The sequence below is a fragment of the Balaenoptera acutorostrata genome, chromosome 3 (assembly GCF_949987535.1).
Source record: "Balaenoptera acutorostrata chromosome 3, mBalAcu1.1, whole genome shotgun sequence".
Classification (NCBI taxonomy): Eukaryota; Metazoa; Chordata; class Mammalia; order Artiodactyla; family Balaenopteridae; genus Balaenoptera; species Balaenoptera acutorostrata.
The window spans coordinates 170,257,591-170,270,347 of record NC_080066.1 but is presented as its reverse complement, the minus strand read 5'-3'; the positions used below and the strand labels follow the sequence as shown (position 1 = coordinate 170,270,347).

Below are 12,757 nucleotides of genomic sequence, written 5' to 3'. Positions count from 1 at the left end.
GCATGATGTCCACTCACACTGCCAGCCTCGCCAGTGTTTCCTGTCTGATAGAACCAGGGTGTCTGCATGGCCTGGGTCTCTGGTCCAGACGCTTCCTTCTTTCTCTCCATCAAGACACAGATTGAAGGTTTTGTTCGGGTTTACCCTGCCCCTCCCCTACACATTGCTTTCCCATTTGGTTGCAGCCTCTGGGCTCTTTGGCTTCTTTCATCTAATCTGCTCCACAAGCTGACTCTTTTGTCCATTTTGCAAAGAGGGCATCCACCTAATGCATAATCTCTTGATTCTTGCTCCCAGGCATACCCATTTCAAAAAAAAAAAATGACAGTAATAACAGAAAGGGAACAAAAAAACCTCTCTACATTTTCCCCCTAGTGCTAATTGCCTTCTCTCTTTGTTTGGCCTGCAGAAGCCCTTTGGTTTTTTGGAGGAGCCCTTATCTCTTGGCCTGTTTGTCTTATTGTTCTGCCCTGAATTATTTGTAAAGATATTTATGTAATACAATAATAAAGTCACCTGGCTATTTTTGTTTACTATCAAGTGAAGTTAAAGGGCTGCTGCTCTGTTCTTCTCATCACTCAAGTTCTGTGTGGTCACTGAGAACATGCTCCTAAGTTAGTTAAAAACTGTAAGGAAATGCAGTTTTGTTTTATTTTTACCCCCGTCTTTTTTTTTTATTGAAGTATAGCTGTTGTACAATATTATATGTTACAAGTGTACAGTATAGTGATTCCCAATATTTAAAGCTTATACTCCGTTTATAGTTATTATAAAGCACTGGCTGTATTCCCTGTGCTATACAGTATATTCTTGTAGTTTATTTTGTACCTAATAGTTTATACCTCTTAATCCCCTCCCTCCTTTCCTCTCCCCACTGGTAACCATTGGTTTGTTCTCTACATCTGAGTCTGCTTCTTTTTTGTTATATTCACTAGCTGGTTGTATTTTTCAGATTTCACATGTAAGTAATACCATACAGTATTTGTCTTTGTCTGACTCAGGAAATGAAATTCTAAAAGAAGCCTTTGATAGAATTCTGACCTTCACTGTCTTTTTTTTTTTCCCTTAATTTATTATTATTTATTTATTTATTTTTCGCTGTGTTGGGTCTTTGTTGCTGCATGCAGGCTTCCTCTAGTTGTGGCGAGCGGGGGCTACTCTTCGTTGCGGTGTGCGGGCTTCTCATCACGATGGCTTCTCTTGTTGCGGAGCACGGGCTCTAGGTGCGCGGGCTTCAGTAGCTGTGGCCTGTGGGCTTCAGGAGTTGTGGCTCACGGGCTCTAGAGTGCAGGCCCAGTAGTTGTGATGCACGGGCTTAGTTGCTCTGCGGCATGTGGGATCTTCCTGGACCAGGGCTCAAACCCATGTCCCCTGCATTGGCAGGCAGATTCTTAACCACTGTGCCACCAGGAAAGTCCTTCACTGTCTCTTGGGAATCCAGATTTGCCCCAACTTCCCAGTGTCTGCAGCCTGGCATGGACACTGAGAAAGCATCAGCCAGATAGCCTGTGTTTTCCTATCTGACTTTAATTTCAGCCAGTCTCTGTACCATTGTCCATAGAAACCCTGTTCATGAAAATCCAGTGTTGTACTCGGCCCTATAGACAGAAATAGGGAGGCCAGAAGGAGCTGCCAGCTTTACCAGGGACCTGGCATTGAGAGCTTCCTCTGGGCCAGGCCCCTGCCGGGTGGGTGGGTATAAGCTGGTTCTGCTGTTTCCAGAGGAAGGTGGAAACTGGGGCAGGAGTTTAGGAGATTGGAGGGCAGGGCCCGAGAGGGAGTTTTAGAAGTTGTCAATCCAGAAATGACCGTGGAAGTTACGAGCATAGATGAGATTTTCAGGGGGTTATAGAATGAAAAAGAGGGGAAAGCTCCATCTTGAAGACCTAGATTTGTGATAGAAAGAGGAGTGCAGCTGGCAGCAAGCAACCATGACATCAAAGAAGCCGCTTAGTCAGAAACTGGAGGAAATCACTGAAATGAAGGGAAAGAGTTTCAGAGACGGGGGACTGGGCAAGAGCAGCCACTCTGCAGAGAAGCCAGTGCGGGCGTCGGGGGGATGGATGGGGCTGAAGAAAAGCCACCTGTGGGCTCTGATGATTAAAGTGGCACTAGGGCCTTTGGGGCACGACTGCTAATCTTCTGTCTCTATGGACCTGCCTATTCCGGACGTTTCACATAAATGGAATCAGACAGTAAGTGACCTTTTGTGTCTGGCTGTATATAGTCTTTACACTATTCCTATATTAGCTTTATGCCTTAGGTATTATTACTCCCGTTTTGCAGATGGGAAAAATAAGGCCTGGAGCAATTGTGCTGCTCAAGGTCACAGAGCCAGGATCAGAAACCTGGGCTCACACTCATCTTTGGCTCAAAATGGCATCAATATTTCTAAACAGCTTTGCACTTTAGGTGTTTAGACAGACAGCCTGCTGTGTTTTGCAGACTGGGGCTGGGGAGAATCCAGTTATAATGCTTAAAAGCAATTTATAACGATGAGACAAAAAGATAGAAATGAATGCTTGTCTTCTTTTGTTTGAGTAGTTAAGGGGCTTCCTTTCTTCTTTTGTCCCCTCACATGACTCTTGCAAACAGCTAACTTTAAGATATTTTAAAGACTGAGGAAAGAGAGAAAGGGAAATCCTGAAATTAGTCATTCAAAGATTAATGCAATGAGAGGGTGCACTTCTTATCAGAATGAATATTTTATTTGAGTGTATCTGAATTTTATACTAGGAAATAGAGAGATAAAGATAGTTTTACACGGGTTACAATTCAGTGACAGGAATATTTCCTTATAGTTTAATCTTTGGAGCCTTTAAAAATGTTTTCCTTGTCTATTAAATTGTATCGTACAGATGATAAAATAAAAAGATTAGAGAACTTTGGATCGTATTGTACTGCAGAACCTGCTTTTATCAAAGTGCTCAATCTTAAAATACAACTGAAAAAGTCAGCCCCCTTGAAGTCCTGTTTAACCGTGCGTGGATGGAAGTTTAGAAATATTTCAATACAATTGCCAAGAGGCTTACAATGAAGAAGAATTTTTTAGAATAGGCTAAGGGAAATGTTCACATCACGGTTTCAGAAGTGAACTTAAAAGCATCCACCTGTAAACTGCAAGAGGTCAAGTTTGTGTTCTTGTTTGGTTCCCTTGACGACCAAAAGGTGTGGCTGAGAACCCCTGGGTAGTACTGGCTGCGCTGCGTGTGATAGGTCAGGAGTGTATGCCTGTGTGTGTGTGTGTGTGTGTGTGTGTGTGCGCGTGTGTGTAGATGTGACTCCCCTGCCACCCCCCTGCCCCTCTTCCTCTGGTGTTTCCATCCCACAAAAGATGGTATGAGGATAAAAGACCTCAGTTTTCAATTCAGGCCCACCTGGATCCATTCCCTGCCTTACTGCCTAATTGCTTTCTGACTTTGGGAAAGTTACGTAAACTTCTTTGAACTGCTGTAAAATGCAAAAATACCAGTCTTGCAAGATGAATATAATTATATGTAAAGATTAGATGACGATCTGCGTATTGTCCCTGGCACTTAGTAGGTGCTCCGAGTGTAGCTGCCATGACCACTGCTTCCCCTCCAGGGGAGGCAGCATGATGGGAGAGAAGAGTATGGATCTTGGAGCTGGCCAGTCTTGGCTGCAAAGGCCAACCTCTGCCGTCCACCAGCTGCGTGATTTCAAGCAGCTTATCCGATTGTTCAAGCCTTTCCAGCCAGTAAAGCAGATAGTAGTGCTTCATGGGATTTTGTGAGAATTAAAATAGTGTATGTACAGGGCTAGCACAGTGCCTGGTGATTACTGTGTTCAGTGAATAGAATTCATTATGTTTATGATAGCATTTCTGCGATTTCCTGAGGTTTTCAATTCCTTCCACCCCCAGACAACAACATTAAAAAAAAAAAAATCCTTGCCCAGTTGAACAGATGTTACATCTTCAGGAATGTTTAAGACTGTTTTCAGCCTCTCTGAAGCTCCTGCTACATGAAGGCAAATGTCCACAAGATATGCACAGGAGGAGGAGAACTTGAGCCCTCACCAGCTGTTCTCACGGACGCTTTTGAGTGACTAAGATCTTGCAGAAATGTGACACAGAAGAAGAAGTTTCCTTGGGGATGGGTTGGAATAGTTTGTGATCTGTATTCCTGTTTCTTCCTCTTAGTGTCTTGATGGTGCCAGAATACGAACTATTTGCAAAGATTCGTTTCAAAGATGGGAGGGGGCTTCCCTGGTGGCGCAGTGGTTGGGAGTCTGCCTGCTGGTGCGGGGGACACGGGTTCGAGCCCTGATCTGGGAGGATCCCGTATGCCGCGGAGCAACTGGGCCCGTGAGCCACAATTACTGAGCCTGCGCGTCTGGAGCCTGTGCTCCGCAATAAGAGAGGCCGCGATAGTGAGAGGCCCGCGCACCGCGATGAAGAGTGGCCCCCGCTTGCCACAACTAGAGAAAGCCCTCACAGAAAAGAAGACCCATACAGTCAAAAATAAATAAATAAAAACTAAAAAATAAAAAAAAAAGATGGGAGGGAGAGGGAGAGAAAGAAGGAGAGACATACTTGCAGTGATAAGGAACTTTAGAACTTTGTTTAAAGGATCTTCTTGAACTTGTCCCCTGCTTCACGGTCACTGTAGCGCACATGGTTGGCCCCTCTTTGGGCTGTGATTTTTTTTTTTTATGCGGCATGCTCAGGATGATCGCATTCTGCTTATTGGATACGCCTTGCAGGGAGGTGTTAGAACCACAGGTCTGTGCCTGATGACACCTGCCACTAGGGCTACTCTAACCCAGTGTCTTGGCTATGGAGTCATTTCCTACACGTTGGACAAGATTCTGAGGACATTGTGACAAGAGACAAAAAGCCTGTGACATATAGAAAAGCCAGTTCTGCATTTATCATTTGTGTGTACCATATTTCTCAGACTTTGAGAGACTTCATTTTTTAAGTTTTGCCATGGTTGGGAAATGAAACAATTATGAAGGAAGTTTTCACTTTTAAACTTTTGCAGCTGTTGTAGGCCCTGATTGGGGTGCTCACAGGGACGGCATGGGTACCAATAGCCATATCAGGGCATGAGTGGCATCTTTTTTCTCTTGTGGGGCCCACTGTTCGCTCCCCCAACATGATATTGCAACATAATATTACAAATGAGAGGTGCCAACTTTTTACAGGAGCTCCCTGGCCTCTGCGATTGGTTGAGAGATAGGCACATGACCCAGCCCAGGCCAGAGTTCTACCTTGGTCTTTCTTCTGTTGGGTATGGGAGCTCTAAAGGATGCGCTGTCATCACAAGGCCTTCCATGTATCAATAGAACTGACCAGTGTACAAGAAATGGCACCAGCGCAAAGAAGCAGAGACAAGGGACCACTCTACTACTGTCCTTCCTGTGGTTCGATTAGATGAGCTCATAAATTCTCCTTTTTACTTAACCCAGCTTGACGTGGGTGTTTTTGTCTGTGTATGTATGTGTACATCCAAGAGTCCTGACTAATAAAGAATCTCTAAGTGAATAGCATCCATTCAGCTAAATATATATCACTGATGATTTCTGTGTGTCAGTGAAATTCCAACCTCCCCATTGTCCTAGGATGCCCACTTAGTGGTTTGGCTGTCATTTGAAAGAAGATGAGCTTGGAGAGCTTTCCAGAGATGGTGAGTTGAGTTAAACAGACAAAGTCGGATCATGGTAATAATAATACCTATTCTCTCTGTTCCCCCAACTCAGCTTTGCCTTTGGTGGGAATAGGCTCGGAGAGGGTCAGATTGAATTTACAGAGGGGCTGCCTGCAGCCTCTTGGGCTACAAACTTTGACTCTAGCGTTTTCCCAGTGTTCCCAGAAGAAGTTACGAGCAGCACTGTAATGAGACCAGCTTGCATCACGTGACCATCTGGAACCAGGACCGTAATCAGAGGAATGGGAGGCGCCGGTTGGTTTACATGGGGGGTGGAAGCGTCACTTGGAAGCACATGGACGGATGGGGAGATGGAAGGGTCTCCAGATTGCAAGTCAGGGTCAGTTCCCAAAGAGGGGGAAAGGAACTGTCCGTGACAACAGCACAACCATTTAAAAAAACGAGGCAATGGACAAGAAAATGTTAGGTTACATATGCAAGTATTCGTGGCCATCAAGTGGGAGGTCGAAGGCTGAGTGCACATCTTCCCCTCTGAGACTCTTCTTTGCCCAAGAAGGGCCATCATCCATGAGGGTACAGGTGCCAAGGTCTCAGGGCATATGGTGGTGTCGGTCAAGCTAAGTAATTTCCCAGAGGCGCAGGATCTTAGGCAATGATGACATTCACCTTCCCTGGCAAAGTGGGGGTCGGTGAAATGCATTACCTTAACCAGACTTGCCACATTGGTGACAAAGGACAGACAGAAGATGGGATACAGCTTCCCTTTGTTGAGGATTAACCTTAAGCAACCAACCTCGGGATGTTTGAGAAGTTCTCTCAGCAGCCAGAGTTGATCCCCAGGGTCCTCACTTCAGAATACAGGATGCTTGGGCAGTTAATGTATTAATCAGCTAGGGCGGCCACAACAAAATACCTCAGACCGAGGGGCTTCTGCAACACAGATTCATTTTCTCACCGTTCTGGAGGCTGGGAGTCGGCAGGCTTGATTTTTCCCGGGCCTCTCCCTGGCTTGCAGGTGGCCACCCTCTCTCTGTGTCCTCACATGGCCTCTCCTTTGTACGTGTGCTTCCTCTGGTCTCTCCCTCTTCTTAGAAGGACACCAGTCCTATCGGATTAGGGCCCTGTTAGGGTCCTGTTGCATTAGAGCCTCACCCTTACTTCTCGTTTAATCTTAATTACCTCTTTAAAGGCTCTGTATCCAAATTCAGTCATATTGGGGGTTAGAGTTTCAACATATGAATTTGGAGAGGGGGACACAATTCAGCCCATAACAGTGAATTACATGCATACATTTCACGAACATTCCTTAATTTCCTACAATGTGCCAGGTACCCTAGCTGCGACATCGCAGTCTAGCTGGGAGACAGAATCACTAAGAAGCCTGGGTGGTTTGTGCCACTGTAGAAGGGCTCAGATTCTGTGGGGAGGAAGTCAGGAGTCAGGGAACACTTCGCTGAGGGGTGCTGCTTGTGTAGGGCAAGGCTCTTGGCCCTGCAGCTCCTAAATCTGCCCATATGGACTCCTTGACACGGTTAACTGTGCCCTTCTCCATCACAGTGTCGCTCCGGGCCTCAGTACCAAAGATGCGTCATATTACATCAATGGCAGAAACGCTCACTTAGCCAAGCTTACAAAGTCATGATACCCACCCCAAAGGCACAGGTCATTAACAAGTGCACAGACAGTCATATGTGACGTACGTGCCTTCGAAAGCAGTGGCGAGATACGATGATCCAGGATGGAGATGGGAAAGTCACCATGTCCGTTTCAGGTAGCTTCCCTAATTCCTTGCAGGAAAGAAGATGGGGAGATGAAAGAAAAGTGTTCCGGGCAGAATTGTGGGGAGATTCTGAGAAAGGTAGTAGAAGATCGGTTTGACTCTGAAGAGAAGGGAGTGGCTAGGTAGTGGTGTTATAGTTTTCATGGACTTTCAAAAGCTATTCACGTTTATAAAAATGCACTGCTCTTACACACTCATCCTCTGAATCAAAATTTCAGTATATTCGACAAAACCTTGTACACAGAGCTACAGAACTTTTTGCACATCTAATTCCTCTACTTGTTCAGAAGCTTCTTAGAACCTTGAAATAGATCCCCTGCCTGAGGGCCAGTTCCTCTCTTGTTTTTCAAATGAGGAACTTTTCTGATCACCTTGACCTCTTCCCTCAGTTAACATGTCTTCCCAGAAAGTACATAGATTATTCTGCTGCCTTAGGTCATTGTGCCTAATTTGGGTTTTTCCTCTTCCTTTTTTTTTTTTTTGTGGAGGAGTGTAAAGATGATGCAGAATGTATCTAAAAGTTGTGGGATGATGTGGTTGAAGTGATTTAATTCTTCCTGTTAAAACAACTATTTTTCATTTTGGCAACATACCAAACCTAAAAAGAACAACCAATTTACTTTAAAAAAAAAAAAAAAAAAGACAGTTAAGACAAAGGATACTAAGCCAAGGAGAGGCAATACAGGTAATGCATTTGGAGGTCTAGGTCCAGGCCAACTCTCAGAGCTGCCTGTGTTTTCAGCCTCTGTTCTCACCGCTGCTCTCCCCCTCCCTTCCCTCAAAGATGAAGCCCACCTGCTTCCCTCAAGTCTTACCTCAGCCACCCCTCCCGCTACCCAGGGCAGAGAAGCCCATCTATTTATGGTCGCCCCCTATTTCCATCTCATATGCTGTTTTCTTCTGATTTTTATTTTTATTAGGCAAACAATCCATACTCGTGAAAACAATTATAAAATGGAAGGTTGTGGGGTGGTTTAGCAGCTTCTTCACAGCCAGCTCTGTGATTTTAGTGAGGATTTAAGGCCCCGTTTAGTTTCACATGTACAGCTTTTGGGCTGTCCCTTTCGTGGTTCAATTGTAAGCAACGTCTCCCATCACAGATTAGGGGGTAAAGATTTAGAAGGAACTAATAGGTAACCTCTCAGTAAATCAGTTGATAAGACTTAGGAAGTCATTTTAATTTCTATTATTAACCTCACACTTTGAAGTTGTCTAAATTGGCTGAAAATAAGTATTCTTGGTGCCTTATTGGTTTATCCTTGCAAACCTTTGTCATGTTTTCTCGTAGTCGTTTCCAGAGATAAGCCTGTGTGTGTGTTGTGTGTAATTGTGAGCAATGTACAAGCTTAAATAACGTGCTGACACCACTGTTTCCAAGTTGGTATTCATTAGGCCGTTTCCTCCTGGGCTAGGGCTGCACTAATCCTGACAGCGGCTGCCAGGAGAAAACCTCATGGATCCCACACCGCACCTTAATAACAGCATCCGTGACCTGCAGTCTCAAGTACAGAATGGGAACCCCAGAGCTAGGAAATGTAGTTGTACATTTTAATGAACTGCTGCCCCTGCTAAAGAGGCTTCTTTCACTTTTGTGCTCTACAGAAAGACCAAGGGGGGTAGGAGGGACAAAGCTTTGAATAACTGCTTTCTAACACCGAATGTGGCCAACAGGACAGAGAACATCACAAATCTAGGCAGGTGTGAGGTACAGTGGCTGAGGATTTCCTGCTCCCCCTGCATGCCCTTTCTTGCCTCCAAAGTCCAATCAAGTGATCCTGGGAAAGAAATACGCCTGGGTTGAGGAGGGTGGTTTTGAAAGAAAAAGCTACCAAGACATTAAAGCAGGGTGAATGAAGGGTAGGCAGGATGAAAGTAACTAAGTAACCTGGCTCAGAACTCTCAAAAGCTTCTAGCAGCTTGATGACAATTACAGGATTTATTTCAGTCTGTGGTACATCATTTGAAGACAGTATTACTTCATGTTGTTACAAACTGTATGTATAGTGTGTATGTGTTGTGGGTGTGTATATAAATAATATATATTATATATATGAGAGATGTAGTGACTTTTGATACGGGTTTGGTGCAGGTGAATTTATTACTGAGCCAAGTGAGGCACATACTGAGTCAGTAGTTCGAGTCCAGGGCATTCAGTACTTTTTCTGATTTCCATGTGTGTATAGTGCCTGTCCCATGCGGTATTGTCAGTGTCATGTCAAATCCAGAACTCACAAAGCAGAGCCAGCGATATTTTATTTGTAGACAATCAACTAGAATCTATAAAATTATTACTGGCAGGTGATTATAATTCCAGATCCCTAACACTAGCAAAAGGAAACCCAGAGCATCTTGATAAGAAGTTTTCTGTTTTTGTTTTGTTCCTGGAAGTCAGTAGAATAGCAGTTGTATGTGGTTATATTAGTGTCAAGATACTTAATTTGCTGACCTTATTATTTCAGAAAAAAAAAATTGTATGTATTATATTTGTGGGAAGTTAAAATAATGCTTTGAGATTTTTATCAAATATGGAGAGTAGTTATTTATGAAAAACAAAGAAATGTCTATTTTTGTTTCTTTGTTCCCAATTAATGTAGATAAATTTTAAAGTGCATTAAAGCAATGGTAAAGCAAATAAGATGCTGTACAAGTATTTTTCTCATGCTTTCATGGAGAGACACTGTTTTCTAAGAGTATCTGAAGGAGGTATGTGCATTCTAACTTCATGATCAGATTTCTCGGATGTACTTTGAATATAAGTGGCAACGTTTTTATGGATAATAAAATCAAAGAAATTCCAATCACCAGAAGGAGAACTAATGAAAACATGTTTTACCTGAATATACTTCATAGGTTTCTCCTGCTGATCCTGTGATTGTTTCATGATTCACTTGAAGAAATGAAGGAAAATACACATAAGAACAGAGACATTACCTGAGATTGTGTTCTATTTTATCAACCCTCCATCTATACTCTGTACTGAAGCAATTTGGATAGAAGTGCTGCTGTTGTTGTGTGTGTCTGGTTTGCAGTCAGAAACTCCCAAAACTTCATCATTCAGCAGTTAGGTCCACAACTTTGTATTAAGGTCTAAATACAAGTCAGGGAACCCAGATAAGATAAGAGGATATATGGTTCTCCCTCTGTATTTGTGGGTAATTGGTTCCAGTCGTCTCCCTCCCCCCCCGTGCCACCCCATACCAAAATCCATGGATGCTCAAGTCCCTTATATAAAACGGTGCAGTATTTACATATAACCTACGCACAATCCTCCCATCTTCCCCCGCACCCTCCTTTATACTTTAAGTCATGTCTAGATTACTTATAACACCAAATACAAATCCTAAGTAAGTAGTTGTAAATATAATGCAAATGGTTGGTGGTGTGCAGCAAATTCAAGTTTTGCTTTCTGTAACTTTCTGAACTTTTTTTCCCTAAATATTTTCAGTCCATGGTTGGTTGAATCCACTGATGCAGAACCTGTGGATACGGAGGGCCAACTGTAAATTGATTTAGAGTTGGCACTTCCCTGACAATCTGGACCGATGCTTAGTAAACCTGAGATAGTTAATTTAGCATCAAAGTGAGTACTACGAGCATTATTAGATTGGTACATGTTAGGGCATTTGGGAGAACAGAAAATACAGCAGTTGAGCTGGATCCTGGTGCAAGAGCCGCTGTGCCTGACCCGGACAGGTCTCTAGTGGGCACGTCTTCCCAATGCTTTCTCATTGTTCATTCCCCCCAGTGGAAAAGGGGGGCACTGCTGGACTTAGGAAGTTGGAGAAATAGGTAATAATGCTTCTTTTCGTGATTTAGTCACAGAGCTCTTACGTGCAACAGAATGAGAGGAAGTAGAATGGTTCTGTGCATAGATTTGGGAGCTAGACTGATTAGGGATTCAACTCCCAGCTCCATCATTCATGGGCTGTTGATCCTGAACAAATTACTTAAGCTCTTAGTACTTCATTTGTGTACTGCATCTTAGTACTTTCTCATCTGTGAAAGGGGGATAATGATAGTACTTATATTTTAGGGTTGAGAGGATCTAAAAGATTCAATCAGGTTAAGGTAAGTAAAACAAGGAGGAAGCAGCCATTCAGGCATGGAATGGAAAGGGAATTGAAAGACTAGTTTTCAAATTTGTGTCTGCATAAGAATCATTTGGGGTTCCTATTAGAAATGTAGATTCCCAGGCTTCAGCTCCAGGAATTGAGATTAATTTGGGATCCAAGAATTAGGTCTTTTGGTTCTGTTTTAGTAAACTTTTAGAATTATTTTAGGTTTACAGAAAAGTTGCAAAGATATATCCATTTTGCCTTAATAGTAACATATTATCATAGCACATTTGTTAAACTAAGAAGTCAACATTAACGCACTACTGTTAACTCCAGACTTCATTTGGATTTCACCAGATTTTCCACTGATGTTCTTTATCTGTTCTAGGATTCCACATTGCATTTAGAGAAGCTTCATTTCTTACAGGGACTTTCAGCCCATGAGAGGCAGGTGGTCTGGAGACCACATCTTGAGAAACACTAGGACATGTCAAGGGCTGAGGAAGGTCAAATTGCCCCATCCTCACCACCATCCTGGTGGTGGGGGTGTTGGATATAGAAATTTGATTTGAAGAGTTGGGATGGAATCCTCTCCCTTAGATGAGAGGGGTTACCTTAAGAAGTGAGGCATCTATTCCTAATGCCAGATGAAATGAGTTTTGGAGTTTGGAAGGTGGGGTTGCTGCCTAGCCTGAGGAGATACATCTAGGGTTGTGGGCAGATCAGGGGAGTGAGTGCAGCAAATTGGGAACAACTACTTTGTGGGAACACAGGAGGGCTCAAGTAGTTGATTAAAGGGGATTACAAGGGGCCAGTTAGCCCGTGAGCCATATAAATCCTGTATTTCCTGGAACCTGGTGATAGTGTTTTAGAAATGGGTCACAGTAGTAACCAACATCAAGCACTGCCACATTGGACACGAGCAGAGAGTCAAAGGGTGAAGCTGAGATGACCTTGTTGAGAGAGGGCAGTGGGAGGTGGACAAAACACTGATGCCCTGCGTTTGGAAGAGTCGGTTCCCACAGCGAGGAGATCAAGGGCCACCATCTGGGGAGCTAGAAGTAAAGGTCAGTAGAATTGAGAACGGTAAGATGAAGGAATAGATGTTGTAAGAAAAAGCTAGCAGAGTAATTTGAGGTCTTGAAGTAGAGATCGACATATTCTTGAGGACCTTAGGTTCTGAGGCTGTCACTGACTTTCTCTAATCACATTCAAATTATTTAGCTGCCCTCACAGCAGTTAAGTAATCACCTAACCTGTTCCTTTTTTTTTTTTAAAGAACATTAACC

General features: G+C 43.5%; 1 protein-coding gene across 12 annotated transcripts in view; it reads left to right on the top strand.

The window, feature by feature from the left end:
• LOC130707593 (EF-hand calcium-binding domain-containing protein 11-like) overlaps nucleotides 1-12,757 on the top strand; it is a 215,245-nt gene that overhangs the window by 187,714 nt on the left and 14,774 nt on the right. For 2 of the 12 annotated variants that reach the window (XR_009007488.1, XR_009007487.1), the window contains exon 9: nucleotides 5,587-5,651. The exons of the other annotated variants lie outside the window; for them this stretch is intronic. The gene's annotated coding sequence lies outside the window, so the exon portion shown is untranslated. The remainder of the gene's footprint in view (nucleotides 1-5,586; nucleotides 5,652-12,757) is intronic. 12 annotated transcript variants of the gene reach the window in all.